Here is a 15,388-nt window from a genome sequence, read left to right on the forward strand (position 1 = left end):
CACTTTTGTGCGCACTAAAGCCTCTACATCACAAGTTTAGGGAAAAAACGGAACAATACTTCAAGGGAAAGTAGTTGTTAGGGCTATAAGGCTTGCGGTTCAAGTAGTATGGTAATGTTGTGGTCACGTGATGCATAGTTATCAGTAAGATGTTACTTATGCTACTATGCTAAAATTGGCATAGTTACAAATGGCCTTGCATAGTTGCATATAAGAAAAATAGGGAGATTCTCCAGGCATAGTTGTGAGGTTCAAATCATAGTTGGGAGATTCAATGAATAACGCCTTGCATGACCGTGCAAGGGTATGGTTATTCATTTAATGCTATGTTTTGGCATAGTGGACTTAGTTATCTATTACTGATAACTAAGCCTCACGTGAACATAGGCTAAGTAAGGGAAAACTTGTAACAAATGTTTGGTGTCTATGGGTCACAACAAGTAAAATAGGGGCCTTGGGGGATTCTCCATGCTCCCTATTCGCTTGGTTCTAACTCTTTGTGCCACAAAGACATGTAATGACATTAACACATGGGTCAAAACCAAGCAAACCTTGGGGAATTCTCCAGGCCTCTCTTTGCTTAGTTCTAAACCCCATCACCACCTGACCTATAATGACCTCAATACACGAGTCAGAACCAAGAAAATTTGGACCTTGGGGGATGATGCATGCTCCCCATTCGCTTGGTTCTGACACCCATTACCGTTCAATATATGGAAAGAGTAGTTTGTCTTGTTGTTTCTTTTAGACATGAACAACATAGTCCTAGGGTTGTACGATGAAAAGGAGGAAACATGTGCAAAAAGCCTATACATGTTCTTATATAGCGCCCGTGCTCATCACTATGCACTAGAGCTATCAAGAATGTTTAATGCAGAATTTTCTATCCAGTTGATCATTGATTGCTCAATTGAGTACCTACAAATGCATTTGTAATAGAATGAAGCAATCATTTGCGGTAACTCCCTGACAATTGATGGCATGCGATATGTGCACCCAATCGATCTTGCCCGTGAGAAGTGTGCAACAAGGAGTCTAAATTATTATCTAGAAAGGTGTCCCTCCAATGCATTGCTTGTCCAAAAGAGATGCCCAAGGCACTCTAAAAAGTGTTCCTTAGGGAAATTCATCCATGGATTTGTCTGTTACTAGCACTTCTTGACAGATGGTGAGTCAAAGGCTTCCCAATCATTATATTCTGGTAATTTCTTGTTGACACTAGAGGAAGAGGTAGAAAATGTGGAGTTACAATTTGACCCAGAAGAAGAGCGGGCAAAGGTATTAAAGGAAACATTTTATGCAAGTTTAACTCTTGCTTCTCTTATGAATGTAGCATTAGGAAGCAATCAAGAGAGCCCAAATGAGGAAGGATATTTGCCTCTAAATTGTGTTCCCATCTTTGCTATGGCAGGCAACATTCACTACATTTTGCTCACGGATATTATGCATGAGTTGAATATACGGAAGGACTACTACCTAGCTACAATCACAATTTTTTGTGAGACAGACATGGGATTTGTGGAGGATGGAGTGGACCAACATCTCCTTGTTGACACAATTGTCCACCCAACACACACAGTTCACTCCAAGGGGACAATTGCTCAAAGATACATTCAACAAAGCAACGTCCAAAGAAGTCGAATTTCCAACAAAGGAGCAGTTTCAATCGACCACAAGACAAATTGGCTTGGAAAACATGGGCATCCTTGTGGCGCATATAGCCCTGATAGAGAATAGTCACTCTATTCACTTGTGGGGAAGGTCCATGCTCGAAATTACGAGAATTAGGTGGTAATTACTTTTTAGGCATTATGATGTTTTTGAAGATGATAATGATGCAATATTGAGATCAATCTTCTTGTTGACAAGTGCTTGTATATGACGATAGTTTCCTTAGAAGAGGAGGAGGCTCAAAGGCAAGGCCTTGTCATTGGAGTATGGTATGGTAATGATGCAATATTGAGATGAATCTTCTTGTTGACATGTGCTTGTATATGACAATAGTTTCCTTAGAAGAGCAGGAGGCTCAAGACAAGGCCTTGTCATTGGAGTATAAGGCAAGGATGTAGTGTGTCTCACTACATTGAATGTTTCAACCACAAAAAGGTTTGTAGAAATAATTCAAGGACTTGACTCCATTGTACTCACCTCACTTATGACCCATGAATGTTTTGATATTGTTTTGCAGATCATAATTTACCACAAGGAATACTCTGAGGACAATGCAAAGTTCCCACTGTTTGCAATGAAAGTCATTACAAGTTTATGTGGTCGATGAATGCAAAAAGGCTAATTCTGATAGAGAATCAATTTGCACTACGCGTCTTTGGCATCGAGTATGGGTGCCAAGCACTCAAAGCCCCGTATTTCCTTTCCTACACAACTTAGGCTCTAGCGGCAGGAGTTAAAGATCCGGAGAGCTTAGATCCATACAGGGTGAAAGCATGTTAACGTGTCGCGCTTTTTGTGCTAGTTAGCAGTTTCAAGTTAGCACGTTTTAAAAAAGTTAGGCGTCCGGTAAAATGTTTACAATTCGTATCAAAATTTGTCGGAGGTTGTACATTTGGATTCCTTGTTTCAAGAGCTTTCTACTGATATATCATATGTCATAGATCTTGGAGATGTAGCTCATGTTATTGTACTAGTTAGCATATGTCAAAATTGTGCTAGTTAGCATTGACCAGGACACCAAAAAGCATGACAATTTAACATGCTTATACTCTACAGCAAAAGGCTATTTTTTAGGAAAATAAGGTGCTTGGTGCCCGTGGGGATGCTTCCATCAACAGAGGAATGAATTCGTCTAAGGGGGTTGCAGGTCGAAGATGTATGCAGTGAGGACGAAGGATGCAGTGAGGCAGAAGGATGTGTTGTGAAGAGGGTAAAAGCGAATGGGCTCAGGCCCATCTTCTCTTGCTCCGGACATGTGATTGTTGCCACCTTGCATGGAGCTCCCCTGCATTTGAGTTTCCCCAAGCCCTTTGTCTTTTTTCTTTGTGGATGTGTTGTAAAGAACGTGTAATTTATGAGCTCTTAAGAAGCTCCTTTTGTCTTGCTCTATGGATGAGTTATCTATAAGTCCATTGGTGTAACTCTAATAGGCTATTGTCTCTATCATTGTCTCCCCCATATTTGATGTGCTTAAAGTAGCATGTTCTTGCCATGTAGTGGGTCTTTTCCATGCCTTGTGTGGACCATATTGACAATGAGCCATATGTCTTAGCAAAGTATGGACCATGGTTGAACAGTATATGCTGCATTGGAATAAAACAAAATGATGAGTAGAGATTTTAATTTTTTTTGTATATTGATCATGTTAATGCTCCATGTAATGAGTGATATGTTGCCCACCCCACCCTGCCAGGTATGCCTTCTTTAAATCTAGCAAGGCTACTTGAAATGATGTGAGTTTACTTTCATTCCAAGAATGTTTCTCTACATAGTGAAAGATTTTATCAAGTCATTTCCACACATTTGCCTTGTGCTTTTGGATTGCCCCACCACCAACATTGTCTTTAACCACTCTGTGTAGTTGTTTCCATTTGTTGAACAGGTTTCTCCTCTCCTGTCTATCAAAGTCTTTAAGGATAAATCCAAGAAGTTTCTAAGAAACGTTCTAGCCTTGACACTGCCTATTAATGGTTTCCTAGGTACTTTGTAACGACTTTGAGAAAACTTAGGGTCCTCTTCAATTTTGAAATTTCCTCCATGAAAACCAATGTCTGAGAGCACTCCCTCTAATGCTTTGATGACTCTTTTTTACTCATTATCTAGCTTTAAGTTCCATGCAAAACATATGTATAAATGAACCACCTTTTCAATTATTATGCAAAGTGCATAAAGTGTACATCCATCAACTCTACTCAGAGGAATATCAAGCGTTGGCCGGAAACTTTGTCTTGAAGATGTATGTTGGGAGCTCTAGTCCATTGCACACTCTCAATACATTGGGCATCAACCATGCAGTATAAGCATCAATTTTCCATAGTTGCACCATGTGTTATGTTATAAATGCACTTAAGAGTCTTTAAGTCATCTGCCATCATGTGTCATTCCACTGTATAGTCACCAAAACCTTCCACCAAAATCACTCCTCCCTTTCTTTGTGCATCACTCATGATAGAAGGAATTTTGGCTCGACTTAAAACCCAATGGAGGACTTCAAAATCTTCCTTATCAACCTATAATTAAAAATGAGAACATCAAACCGAGAACCATACATGGAGTATTTTTGTTATTATAGCTTGAATTAAGTATACCTCAAATGATCCTAGTATCAAAAAATGTTGTTTTCGGAGTGCACACTGAACTATTGTGGGTTCTCTTTGGTTATTGATGGATCGAAAGCTCTATTCATGAGGATAATGGCAAATCTCTCCAGCTTCCTATTCTTTAGGACCTCGCACTTGTCAAGCTTCAAAGCAAACTTGAGAACCCCATTGAACTCCTCGCGACTCATATCAAACAAGTAAAGTACATACCTTTGAAATGCTTCAAGATCAACAAAGAGATTGTTATGCTCATTATATTGTACCTCTCTATCACCTTGCCCAAGAATGTTGCTTCAATATAGAATGGTGAACCAAGTTTCTCAAACACCTCATTGTTTACGTGTAGCCTTACATATGATGGATTTGGCAGCAATGATCCTCTCTGTAACTTACTTTAAGACTTTTTAGCTAATGTTTTGAAGTATCATGTAGCCCATCTGTGGGATGCCACTCTCGTCAATTATTGCATGCACTTCCATTGGTTCCAACTGGTTCTTCTTCATGAAGGAAGCAAGGAGCCTCACCTTAGAACCTTCTATGTTCAATTTTGGATGTAGCAAAGGTCTACAATGAAAGTACTATGCGTCGTGATAAAAAAATAAGAAAGTATAAGCATATATTAGATAAAAAGCAAAAAAAAAACTTTGAGTTACCTTAAAGCTCGTATTTGTTTTTGCGGCCCACCACTACCAATCTTCATATTCTCTATGTTACATAGATCTTGTTTTCGTTTTTGACGCCCAAGCATGGCCTATTTTTCATGCAAACTTATGATCCTATTCTCAAGGATTTGGATTGTCTCTCTGTTTTATGAAACCTTTAAGCGCATGCCTCGTTCAGTTTCTTTAGTTGCATGTTATCCATCGCTAGAAAGTCTATTTGCTTTCTGCATTCAATCCTTGCATTTCCAAATCTTCAGTATAGTCCAATAACTCATCCTTGCCATTGCCTGTGAAATGTAAAAGGTTAGTGATATAGCAAAGAGAGGTGGCCAAATGTACCCATTGGTTCAAAAATCAAAATGATGCTCTTTGTTTATCCTTCTAAGTTATTTCTCCTATGGAGATAAAAAAGACTCCCTCTTGCATTTCTGCAATGGTGCGTAATGTTGCAATACATCAACGTGAAGATGATGTGTGTTCTTCTTTCTTTGGGTAAGTGTTGAAAATGAAGAGGTTGATGATACAAGTTCAAATTGGTTCTCTCATCAGAAAAATAAGCACTCTTCATGCCTAGAGTTAATAGAGAGACATACACTCATCGAGACTAACGAAATATCTCAAGTTTTGAAGGGAAGGCTTGTAAGTTTGCATTTGAAATCATTAGTCCCATGTTTAGAGTTGATAGCTCAAGATTGACGACTAAGAACCAAGTTTTTGGAGGGAAGGCTTGTAAGTTTGTGTTTCAAATCATTAATCCCACAATTAGTTGGATATCATTGCATATCAATGTTACAAATGCTTTAGCAAAGATTAGTGGGGGGAGTAGCATCTAAGGACCAAACTGCTAATCTAGAAAATCAACAAGTATAAACTACAGAATAGATGGCTTTGGTTATTGCGGGGACAAAGTGAGATCTTATCCAACCATATGAACACTATAAGAGGTACCTCACATTAGCGACACTCGCAGTGCGACGCTTAAAAGAGAAAATTCACGGCATCGCTATGGGCATCGCTAGTTTATTTGTAACATAGCGACGCTCATAGCAACGCCGAGACAGGGGTTAAAAAAAACCGAGAGCGCCCAAAAACTCAGATCTCAGATCTGAGTTTTCGGCGCTCAAGAAAGCAAAGAGGTAACCCGCGCTATCCCTCTCGCTCTCTTTCTTCTCCACACACACACACACACACATACACGAGGAGAGGAAGGAGAGCTAGATATGCTCCTTCCCTCTCCTCTCTCTCTCATGTTCCTCTTTTTTCCTCTTTTTATTGGCACACACTAGCAACCACACACACACACACCCGAGAAGAAGAGAGTTATAACATCGTAGAAAACTATCTCAAGAGACCTTAAAGATCTAGCCGACAAGGAGTTGAAGTCAAGACCTGTTGAACAAAGAGAGAGAGAGAGAGAGAGAGAGAGAGAGAGAGAGAGAGAGAGAGAGAGAGAATAAAAAACCAAAGAGAGAGAGAGGGGGGGGGGGAGAAGACGAAAGAGAGAGGTAAGGGGAGAAAACAAAGAGAGAAAGAGATTATGTTAAAATTTAAATTAGATTAAGTTAGATTACATTTAGATTTATGTTTATCTTGAGTTTAAGATTATGTTAGATTTAGATTTATGTTCGATTAAATTTAGGTTTATTTAGGTTAGATTAGATTAGATTTAGGTTTATTTTGAGTTAGATTTATGTTAGATTAGATTATATTTAGGTTTATTTTGAGTTTAAGATTAAATTAGATCTAGATTTATGTTCGATGGACTAGCTTTTTTTATATTTAGGTTAGATTTTAGTGCATGTCAATGAAGGTGCACTTTGCATGTCAAGGAAGGTGCGCTCATAATGTTAAGCATTGTATGAAAAACACTTGCTCATGTGAAAAACACTGAAAAAGATTCCGTTTTCCTACATGAGAAAATTTCATGCGCTCACAGCCTCGACAGTCCATGCGGACCAGCAATTCCACCTGCATGTTCGATTGCTGCTGCCATACAATAAGCCGTCATGATCAGCCAATGAAAGAGAAAATTGAGCCTACACAAAAATTAGTGATGCAAGATGACGATTCCAAGGGTCACACACACACACACACACTACACAGCCCGTAAAATCTAGAGTAAGAATTAAGTGCTTTGAGCAGGCATCAGCTACATTGCAAGAATGGCATACCTGCATGCTACAGACAAAGATCTACTTTGAAAAGATGTTAAGATGTTGTGAAATGCTACAGCTAGAGCAGAGGCAAAGGGGTTTGTCCACTACATGCACTATCATGTAGACGTGGGTGTATATATTTCTTGTACCCACAAATATAGGTATTGACCAATAAAGATGAGATTATAACACTACTAGCCATAGGGGGGGTTTACGAGGGACTAATAATTGACGGGCGTCGTTTAACCGATGACGAAGGCGTCCCATAGATGAGGTTTCAGTCGTATAAGAAAGGCTTTTTTTTATTAAAAAAAAATCGAACGTCGCATAAACAACCACTGTCGTTGCATAATCGAAGACTTGAATTTGTAGCCGTGGCATAATCGACGCTTCAAATTGGCCTTGCTTAAACGACGCTGTGAAGCGAGGCTCCTAGCGACGCCTGCACACTGCCCTACTCTCATGCGACGAGGCACCTTTATAATATTGTTGCAATCCTTTGAAATGTAACTTGTGGGAAATTACACAATAGCGAGCTCCATGGCAGCGCTACAGCAAAACGAGAGCAGGTACCCCTCCCCCCCCCCCTCTGCCCCTCCTCTTCTTCATCACTTGCCTCTTTGGGTGTGAGAGTAGTGAAAAATGCAATACCGCAGGTTTACTGTAATCCAAATGTGTGACCAAACTTAGGGGTAGGGGATCCGAGCACTGGGGACTTTCTACAACATCCAAAGCAAAGTCCATACCCAACCTCAAAATGTCTTCAGATGAAAGTGCCTACAAAATAGGTTCAGAGCATGTTTCAAAAAAACAGTTCAACGTGTGAGTGTGCATGTGTATAGGCATGCAGGTTGTGTATGAAGGAGACCTTAATACTGCATGCATGTACAAGAGTGAGTGTGTGTGTGTGTATGTGCGCGCACCATATGCAATGACAACTCAAAACCAAACCTCTATCATCACACAGCTTCACCAGCATATAAGTAAGAGTGCGCATTGATACAGATAGAAGAAGCAGAGTGCAATATATAAAGGGGCAAAAGCTAGCTTCAAGCAGTGTATGTGTATACACCTGCATGCAGCTTGGCAACAACTAAGCTACAGGTGTTGCTCTGGTGGAAGGATACACCCACATCTTGAGCTTGAGGCGACTGGTTTTCCTCTGTTTTGGTAGGGAAGACCTCCTTCTTATCTTTAACAGGCTCCTTTGAAGCCTCCGTTTTTGGCACATGGTAGAGGCTCGTCTTGCTATCAAAGCGATGAACGTATGCCTGATTACATCCCTCATAAAGCCTCTCCCCCAGTGTGTCAATAATGTAGTAAGCTTCTTTGCATACCTTCAAAGGAAAAAATGATCATTCTAGCTCACAATGTAGAGCTGAAATCCCCCATTGGGCTGCAAGCCTACACTCTGTTGATCTATTGCTGCCCAAATCTCTTCAAAACACTTTGCACCTTGCAAGAAATTTTTGTAGGTGTCATCTAGCCCCTCAGGTTGGAAAAAGCGAATGAAGGAACGCTCATGATCCACTGCTAGTGGTCGTATTCTTGCGTTTATGACAGTCTCAAGGTCAAAGTGGCCATCCACAAACTTGCTTCTGTAGGCCTCAACATCAAATAGCTTCCGCCACTCTGCAAATTCTTCTCGGATGAGGGTGTCATTTTCGGCCTTGATGGGCATACAATTTGGGTTCTTGTGTAGCCAATCAGCGATCACTGCAACAAGGGCCGTGCACGCACTCTCGCCGGCTGCTCTTTCGCTCCTTTGATCAATAGAGGCAAAAAATACAGATGTAGAGAACTTCATGTTACCAACCCTACTCACCAAATCTTTATGTTCCGAGCTTCCTATAGTGAAAAGCTCCTCTCCAAAGTCCAAGCATTTAGATATCGCTGAAGAAAGCATTTCTTTCTCCTCATTCTGACAAACACAAAAAAAACTTATTTCCATATACAAGAGCTTTTGTACAAATTCCTAAGAATTCTCACATTGTGACCTACCATAACATCATGGGCTTCTATTAGCAAGGGCGCCGCATACCGTAGCTAGGTGCGGCTAGGGGCAAGGGATCGCCAGCCTAGTGGGCAAGCCAGTGGTCCCCAAGCGCACTAGCTTGGTATGTGGTGCCTCCCAAGTGGAAGCTCGTGATGTTAAACAGTACATGCAAACAATGAGAAAGAGCCCATTTTCCTACATAAGAAAATGTCAAAACCTTCTTGTGATAAATTAGGTTATGTTAGCAAAGATTTTGTGCATTTTTTACATTAGACTAGCCTTGGCTTTGCATTATTCAAGGTACCTCATCCATCAAAACATATATAATCGATCCAGGCATATTACGTACCGGAGAACAGCATGGCTCTATGGGGCATCCTGACAAGCACCTATCGCGATCAATGTCATCACCACCATCCTCTCCATATGCCTTGATCAACAACGGCTCTCCATGTGCTGACGTCCGCGATTGGAAATTCAGCTTTCTCCTTTTCCAGGAGAGGAGACTCCGCATCGTGGTACTTTGATCCGAATCTGATGTAGATGTCTTGCTTGCGCCAGCGTCACTAGAGGCTTTGCTGCTTGTTGATAGTGAAACATTCTCTTTGACGTATCTATTATCTGTCAATTGAGGAAGTGCATCTTTAACACAGAGATTGACACCTGCAAGGGGCCCATGATAGCTTTGTAAGATCATCTTGTCTTCTCCAACTAAGACTTTATCCTCCTCGTGATCATCAAGTGAGTCGGAGTCATAAAGATCACCGATGTCACTTGAGCTTTCTTCGATTGTGGCAAAGAGTTTACCATTGCACATTATGTTATCTATTTCCCCTAATGTCTTCTTCCAATTGAGAGAAACTGATCTCTTCATGTCCTTGACTTTCTTCTCATACATGACACGTATTTGGTGGTCACATAATAAAGGCCCACTAAGGCAATGTAGAGAAGGTGAGTTGAACCTTTCCATGCTAGGACTCTCATGGAATTGGAGGAGTTAACGTTGAAGGCGGGAGAGCTGAGGAATGGCAAGAACACACCGCCCTCGAGACTGCACATGTACATCCCAAGCTTCACCTGGCCGTTGCTGAGGTTGAATCCAACAGGGAGATGCATGAAGGAGCTGCTCGACAAGCTGTCATTATGCTATGAGTGTTGGTGCGCTGCTCCTGCTTCGGTGCTTATAAGCTCGCCCAAAAGTATAGCAGGAGTCAGCAGTAATAATAATATTCTTAATCACAAGCTCAGCAAATCAGCCATTCCCTCAATACGTCAAGCTTCCTAAGAACTAAGTTGTAGGCTTGGAAGGTGATTAGTTACACTACAATTTACCCTAGCGTTTAATAATTATTGATGGGGAACCTTTCTAGAGCAGATTTTTACACATGAAAATGACCTATACAACATTACTCATTACAAGCACAGTTCAATTCGGAAGATGCTCATGCTCTTCCGTTTTGGTAAAGTTAATTTACATCAGCAACAATACAAGGGAGGGACCACATGGCACTAAGTGAAACGAGTCCGCACGTGGGATGGAGTAAGGTGATCAACGGTGGAGAGGGGCTAGCCCAAATCTCGAGGTAAACATGATCCCCCAAAAATTTAGGGCTCTCTTAACTAGACATAGGGGGGGTTTACGAGGGACTAATAAATGACGGACGTCGTTTAACCGATAATGAATGCATAGACGAGGTTTATGTCGTACATTGCACGAGATTGTGATGCAAATGAAGGGACGGTAGTGCGTAAGAAACATCCTTCAAATGGGTGTCACCGAGTCTGGCCCCTCGACCCCCTCTCGTTTGCTCATACAGATTGTTCAAGTCACCCCAACTTGCTTGAGATCATGCTTGGGCACAAGCTCTAGTTTGCCATTGAATGAAAATGACTCAGATGACATGATGGTGTATGGCATTCTTAAAGAAGCTGTGAACAAGATAGGCTGGTTTCCGTGCACCCCAAAATGCGAAGATGCATCGACGGAGAGTCACCTTGCACCCAGATCATCAACACCCAAAAATACAACTCCTCCAAAGAAAGGTATAAAAAATGGTGTTGCCTCTACATTGTGCTCTACCCCTTCAAGCTCATTATTAACACCCGTAGATCTTGCCAAGAGCTCCAACAAGAAGCATTACCGAGGAGTACGGCGTCGGCCGTGGGAAAAATATGCAGCCGAGATCCGAGACTCTGCAAGGCAAGGGGCCCGTGTTTGGCTAGGGACCTTTGACACGGTTGAGGAGGCAGCTTTGGCATATGATAGAGCAGCATTGAAGATGCGCGGGGTGCGCGCATTGCTGAACTTTTTCGTCAATGTCGTGGCTCCAATGCTAGAGAAAGAGGTGGAGACAAAGAGAATAAGAGAGTGAAACGAGAAGCACCAGTTGAATATGGAGTTGCAGGCATCGAGAAACAACGTCACCAATGCGAGCGCATGCAAGATCCATCATCATCTTCACCACCATCAAGTATGGTAGTGAGCTTTGAAGGAGAAGGGGTGAAGATAGAAGAGCTAGATGATGTGTTTTCTTTGCATGAGTTGCACGAGTGTTTCTTGCCTTTCATCGCCTCCTCATTTGCTAGCGCCATGGCTACCCTGGCCAACTGCACGGCAACCTCTCATTTGGCAGCCTCTCATGTGATAGCAGAGTGCTTGTGTGTGTGTGTGTGTGTGTGTGTGTGTGTGTGTGTGTGTGTGTGTGTGTGTGTGTGTGTGTGTGTGTGTGTGTGTGTGTGTGTGTGTGAGAGAGAGAGAGAGAGAGAGAGAGATCTCAGTACGTGTTCTTGGATGAGAGTCCAACCATCATCAAGGACATGGCGGCAGTCCATGAGAATTAGGCGTTGGTTCTTGGTGGGGGAGTCAGTGAGAGCCTGCAGCCTCTCATTTGGCTGACAAAGAGTCAAAACTCATCGGCGAGCTCATCTACAGAGTCGACCTTGAAGGCATATGGTATTGCACAAGATGCTGATATGGACAAAAGATTATTGTTAGTCAATGGTTGTGCTTGGAACTACCTTGATCGATATGTATGCCTAATGTGGTGCACTTCAGCGATCCCAAAAAGCACTTTAAGAGCTTCATGTCGTGGATGTCGCCTGATTGTGAGATATGCGTAACTTGGACAGGGCTCAGGAGCTCTAGGCTGTTTTCAATGGAATGCAACGTCATGCTTGCCACTGCCTTGGTCGACATGTATGCCATATGTAGTGTACTTCATGAAGCACACGAAGTGCTTGAGGAGTTTTTTGTCTGAAATGTCGTCTCTTGAGATGCCCTGATTGGGGGATATGCCCAACTTGGGCAGGGCCAAGGAGATCTGGTAATTCTTTAGTGGATGCAGTGAGGGTGTCTCTCTAGGTGCAATCACATACGCTCTAGCCTATTTTCACCTAATGCGAAGTGAGGGTCTCTCTCTAGATGTAATGTTATTTCAAGCATTGCATTGATTGCTACAAGGTTAGATCAGGAAGAGAGAGAGAGAGAGAGAGAGAGAGAGAGAGCTTTTTTAAGCAGATGCAGAGAGACTGCATCTTTCCAAATGCAATCATGTACAGTGGAACCTTGAGGGCATGTGGTAGTACACAACATGCTGATATGGGCAAAATAAGTTATGATGATATTGTTAGTGAGTGGTTGTTGAAAGAAAACGTTGTGCTTGGCACTGCCTTGGTCGACATGTATCCCAAATGTGGTGCACTTCATAAAGCGGAAAAAGTGCTTGATGAGCTTCCTGTCCAGGATGTCGTCTTTTGAAATGCACTGATTTGAAATGCACGGCTGCCACACACAAACCCTCTCGATCTGCGCCGCTAGAAGAACCTCCTGGATGCTAAGGAGACAATCCCATCTTCAAACCACAGCATGGATCAAAGAGTGCCACTCGAATGGGGCTCCCTTGCCACTGGAGCCACACCCCCTCCCAAACCCAACAGAATGCCAGGAACCGAGGCTTACATGTTGATCTCCGAAGGAGAAAGGAGCGCAAGCCAACTCCTACTGTCAAAAAATGAAGAGCCAGGGTAGTCGAAGAGGATTCTGCAGCCAAGTGCCTCCACCCAGGGCGGTCCTCTGCATCGGCCTCAGCCCACAGTCCACCCTGCCTCCACTGCAAGCCCACGTGCCGTCCGTCAACCCACCCCAGCAAGCCTTCCCTGCTCTTAGTGGTGGGCGAAACGAGTAGAACGAGCCTGTAGGCAAAGGCTCTTGAACCCTTGTCTTGACCTCAGCCCACAATCCACGCTACCTCCACTGCAAGCCCATGTGCCGTTCGTCAACCCACCCCAGCAAGACGTCCCAACTCTTAGTGGGCGAAACGAGTAGAACGAGCCTGTAGGCGAAGTCTCTTGAACCCTTGTCTTGACCTCTTGCTTTAAGTATACTTTTTGTGATCTATGGACTGCACCACATTAGGCATGCATGTCGACCAAGGTAGTGCCAAGCACAACCACTGACTAACAATATCAAAATGAATTCTTTTCTCCATATCAGCATCTTGTGCAATACCATATGCCTTCAAGGTGCAAGTGTACTTGATTGCATTTAGAGAAGAAGAAAAAGAAGAAGAGGATTTTAATGTCGTAGGAAACTATCCCAAGAGACCTCAAAGATCTATCCGACGAGAGTTAAACTCAAGATCTGTTATTGAAGAGAGATGCCCTCTCTCTGCATCTGTTGAAAACAAATCTCTCCCTTCCTGACCTGACACTACTGCAATCAATGCACTCCTTGAGATAACATTGCATTTCGAGAGATTCCCTCTCTCTGCATCAGCTAAAAACATTCTAGAGCATATGTGATTGCATCTGGAAGAGAGCAGGAGCGTAGGCTATCATAAGCTGGTAGTTGTAGGTGAGACATTGAGGGAGACGGCCTAGCCACTTGTCCTAAAAGCTCGAGTCGATCTGCTCGATGGCCTCTGATTTCTGTTGCTCATATGTGACTGCGTCTAGAGAGATATCCTCACTTCGTCCAGTGAAAAACGACCAGAGCTCCTTGGCCCTGTCCACGTTGGGCATATCCTGCAGTCACTGCATTTCAAGAGACATCTCGGACATAAAGCTCTTGTTAGGTGCAGCGGAATGATTGTTTGCGCTTTGCTCAAGATGAGTGCTCCGAACTGTGCTCAAGATTCCTTTTGTTTTTATGGAAGGTAGAGTCTTCCGTTCTTAATGAGAAAATGCTATGATCACAAACAAAGTGAATGGACACTATGCGTGCAAGTGAATGAGACTGAGAGATAGAGAGAAGAGAGATACGACACCAAAGACGTTGTAAAACCCTCCTCCGAAGGCCCCACTCTCGTCGGCGAGACTAGTCTACTTTTTGATTGCACAAAGTGGTACAATGCGTATGCAATGGACTGATGCAACCTGGGACCTGCCGATGACAACGATGGTGATGACGATGACGACTTTAGGGCTGAAATCTGTGGTCCTCTAACTGCTGAAATTCTGCAAATCTTTGGGCTGGTTCGGGTGGCTGAAAATGACTGTTTTGACTGCGCTTTTATGGCTGAAAATGGGGGTTCTCTGCAATGCTTCAAGGGGTTGATCTGCTACTATGTCTAATGTTGAAAACGCTGCTGCAAGTGCTTCATCAATGGCTGATTTGGGGTAATCCCTTCAGGGGTGAGAGAGAAGGGAGTAGCGATGGACTGGGATAATCCCTTCAGGGCTGAGAGAGAAGGGAGTAGCGATGGCTGATCTGGCTCCATAGCATAGAAAACGCAGCCTGAGAGGTGAAAACGCTGCTGTTTGTAGAAAACACAGCCACCAAAGGGGGAGCGATCTCAGTTTTGAGGGAGTTTTTCGTGACAGAAGCAATCAGCAGGGGATTGTCAGCTTAGGAGAAGAACCTCAGCGTCTGATACCATGTGAGAGTAGGCAGCGAAAGCGAAAGCGGAAGCGCTACCAACAACAGCATATAACTCAGGTTGAGTCCTTTCCAGGAATACATCCAGGTCTGCTTCATTTTGTCCACATCTACCATATGGTTATAAGCTCGTGCTGCATTCGACCACAAACCATCAAATCTCTCATGTAGCTTACTCTTGCATTGAATTTGTTAATGAGCGTGTTTCTCTTTTAGTTTTGCTACCTGATCTTGCATTTGATTCATCACCTTTTGAAGCATCTGTAGAATTTTTGTTTGATCTATTTTGTTGTAGTCCACTCCATTCATGGCTGCTTCGACCTCATCTATAGATTCTTGATCTATTAATATTTTTACTTGCATTGATGTTACATGCAGATACGATGTTTGTGTTAGTCTGACATATGGTTTGTTTTAAATATACAGAT

The 15,388-nt window shown here is 42.7% G+C and overlaps 2 pseudogenes; one reads left to right on the forward strand and one right to left on the reverse strand.

Moving 5' to 3' along the window:
- Positions 1 to 8,109: 8,109 nt before the first annotated feature.
- LOC147449287 (uncharacterized) lies at positions 8,110 to 10,227 on the reverse strand (annotated as a pseudogene).
- A 557-nt stretch (positions 10,228 to 10,784) lies between these two features.
- LOC147449288 (uncharacterized) lies at positions 10,785 to 15,378 on the forward strand (annotated as a pseudogene).
- Positions 15,379 to 15,388: the final 10 nt, after the last annotated feature.

Source organism: Adiantum capillus-veneris, chromosome 10 (assembly GCF_014529385.1).
Source record: "Adiantum capillus-veneris isolate H3 chromosome 10, ASM1452938v2, whole genome shotgun sequence".
Classification (NCBI taxonomy): domain Eukaryota; kingdom Viridiplantae; phylum Streptophyta; class Polypodiopsida; order Polypodiales; family Pteridaceae; genus Adiantum; species Adiantum capillus-veneris.